The 3,264-nt window shown below is 40.3% G+C and overlaps 1 long non-coding RNA gene across 1 annotated transcript in view; it reads left to right on the forward strand.

Moving 5' to 3' along the window:
• The window catches only part of LOC112142289, a 4,250-nt gene extending 2,125 nt beyond the window's left edge, over nt 1–2,125 (forward strand). The window contains exon 3 of the long non-coding RNA XR_002918562.2: nt 1,299–2,125. This is a non-coding gene — a long non-coding RNA (uncharacterized LOC112142289). The remainder of the gene's footprint in view (nt 1–1,298) is intronic.
• Nucleotides 2,126–3,264: the final 1,139 nt, after the last annotated feature.

A 3,264-nucleotide genomic window follows, 5' to 3' on the forward strand; every position in this document is an offset into this window, starting at 1 on the left:
TCTTTCATATGAAGACGCGGGCCGCAAATCATCATCCTGCGGGCCGCAAATGGCCCGCGGGCCGCGAGTTTGAGACCCCTGCCCTAGAGGTTGATACAACTTAGTACAGTTGGATTTAATGACTCAACTGGTCTGATTCCACAAAATTTCACATCATCATGCTCTGTAGCTCCAGTATAAAAGCCACGCCCATCTTTGAATGTGTAACATTTGTTCATTATGCTGTTATCTTTAGCATGGCTCAACTAGAACTATATATGGACAGTATATCCAGCTTTTGAACGCAGAAATGCCGCTCCGCAATCCAAACATCAAAACAATCATGGATGTGTTACCAATCATGTCCAGATAAAATACAGGTTGTTGATATTCCTAGGTATTTATGTGTGGCCAAAATGCAAATTGCCTGCACACATTTGTAGCACGTATATTGAAAATTATGTCACTTAGAAATATTAATTGTAATAGAAGATCATGTCCCTCTATGATGCAGCTTTGTTTGTTTATAACGGAAACTGTCGTTTTCTCTTCTATGGGTACTCCTGGCATTTTAAATAGATCTGGGCATGTCAAAATTATTTATTACGATCAAACGTGTGGCGCATGAAAACGTTTGTTATAATCAAATAAAGTTTTTCAGGAACCGTGTGGAAAGTTCTAATCTAATCTGACCATTTATCCAGTCAAAGACATTTTGCACATATAACCATAGTGGTTGAGTGCAATCTGCATTGAGTCCAGCGAACACCACTCTGGTGATGGGATCTGCAGTTAACATTTCATTTGGGGTTCTTTGCTTTATACTTTAGCCTTCATAGGCTATGATGCTAGAACCTCTTTAACACACAGATTTGGGTCACCCTTTAGTCTGGCATCTGAGCGTTTGCCTCGGGAGAGGGTGGAGAAGTAAATCCTTAACCTCCACAGAAAGTTCTGTAGTTAAACTGGTATCACTTTGCTCTGTATATATATATGCTCTCAATATGAGCCTTTTTAAACTGAAAACCTCTAATTTTTGTGGTCGTCATCCAAAGTTAAGTTAACCACAAATATTTCGTTGGTTTATTTATTATACTAAAAGAAGTGGTTTAGTGCCTTGAACCACAAAGAAGAAAAATAAAAAAATATATACTTGAGGAATACCTCTTTTAAAATAAGTTCTGCTCATAAGCAATGTTCACAAAGAATGGTTTTGCTATCAGATTTTCTCATCTATCACTACCTGAATCACAATTGAAGTGATAGTCTTCTCTTTTTGATGTGACATAAATATTCATTTTAATTTGATTCTATTGTAGGTGGAGGATAGTCATCCATGGAGCTATAGATGGATACAGTCGCCTTCTAGTATTTCTCAGAGCCTCCACCAACAACCGCAGCAGCACAGTTTTGGAGAACTTTGTCCATGCAGTGGCAAGCTATGGTGTTCCCTCCAGGGTCAGAACAGACAGAGGAGGTGAAAACAGCTCTGTCTGGATGATGATGAACATCTTCAGGGGGTTTCAGCGTGGAAGTGCCATTCAGGGAAGAAGTGTGCACAACCAAAGACTTGAAAGGCTCTGGGGGGGATCTTTGGCGGGGTATGACAAATGTTTATTATGATTTGTTTAACTACCTGGAGAGTGAGGGGGTTGTTGATTGTGACAATGAGATCCACATGTGGGCTCTGCATTACATTTATTTGCCAAGGATCAACCGGGACCTGAGAGACTTTGCTGAGCAGTGGAACAACCATGGCATAAGAACAGAGAGACACATGAGCCCCCTCCAGATCTTTGTCAGGGGCTGCCTTGAGCAACAAAACCGGCCATCAACTGGCAAGGACGAAATATTTAGGGCAGGTAATGCTTCAGAGGACGTTCCTGGCTTTTTTGCACCTGAAGATGCTCCTTCGGAAACTCCAGTGAATTCCTCTCAGGCAGAAGAGCTGGGACTGCTGCTGGATTGCCCAGAGAGAGTTACAGTACCTGAGGTTCAGTTCACTTTAGGGGATCAAGTGGCTGAGCAGGTGACAGCCCAGTTTGATCCACTGAGTGGACCTAGAGGAGATCATGGTCTGAAACTAATCTGTGACCTCATCTCCTTTTTGACGTCTGACCATGATTAAACCTTTGGAAATGTTGAACATTTTTTCTCGTTTACGTGGGGATCAATGGTTTGCATTGTGAATAAAAACATGTTTTAATGCCACTGCAGTGTGTTTATTAAAAATTTAAAATGAACAAGGTTTTTTTATGACATAAAAACATATAGAATTTTGAAATGTGAATAGAAATTTGGAAATAGCAACTCAGCTAAATTTTACTCAGAATTTTAAAGCTGTTTAGAAATGTCTCTTCTTGCAGGTGAAAAGCCAGAATGCTGATGTGTGCATTGTAATAATGGATTATGGCAATAAACAAAATGGTTTCATGGCAATGCAAAGGATTTATTACAAATTTAAGAAGAAGAAAGAATTATTTAAATTACTTGTTTCACATTGTTAATTGGTGATCGTTAGCAGAACATTTTTAGGTAAATTTATTTCACAGCTGCAGATTATTCCAAATGATTTCTTCACCCATGGATTTTACACAATCTTTAAAAAAGTAACCATGTGTTCATGTTGTAACAGCATGCTGTTTTGGTATTTTGATCAGAATATATATATATATATATATATTAGTAATAGAGACAAAGAAAGCCTGCTGTTGTATATTTTACAGTTTATCGGTCAAAAAATGCATCTGTAAAAAGCAAAGGAGCAAAAAAGAAGCAGTGACTACGATCAAAATCCTAATATTGCTGTGTGCCAGCAAAAGAAAATAGCAGTTTAGGAAAGGTCATGAGCTGGATTCGAACACGGTCATTCTGAATCACAGGCCAGTGACATTACCTCTAGGCTACAGCCCAGGTAGTGACATTTGAATGCGCGGTCTTCACAGCACTAGAACGCCGCTTTCGACGCGCGGTTTTGACGGCACTAGAACACCGGTTTGAACGCGCGGTTTGCACACAATAAAACGCCGCTTTCGTCATGCGATTTTTACACAATAAAACGCCGCTTTTTACGTGCTACTTTTAAAACGTGCGTTAAAAACTGCGTTTTCCGTGGCAAAAACGCAGTTTTTCTACGGCGGTTTTCCTGGTGATTATTGACCCCTTTGGCTTGCCATAGCCCTGCGTGTATACAGGCTCCGCGCACCTCTCTGTGTGTCGCCAGCCACCCTTCTCCCTGGAGAGCTGGGATCGAATCCAGCTCATTGCTTTTCCCAGATGCGATCT

Source organism: Oryzias melastigma, unplaced genomic scaffold (assembly GCF_002922805.2).
Source record: "Oryzias melastigma strain HK-1 unplaced genomic scaffold, ASM292280v2 sc00254, whole genome shotgun sequence".
In the NCBI taxonomy this organism is placed as follows: domain Eukaryota; kingdom Metazoa; phylum Chordata; class Actinopteri; order Beloniformes; family Adrianichthyidae; genus Oryzias; species Oryzias melastigma.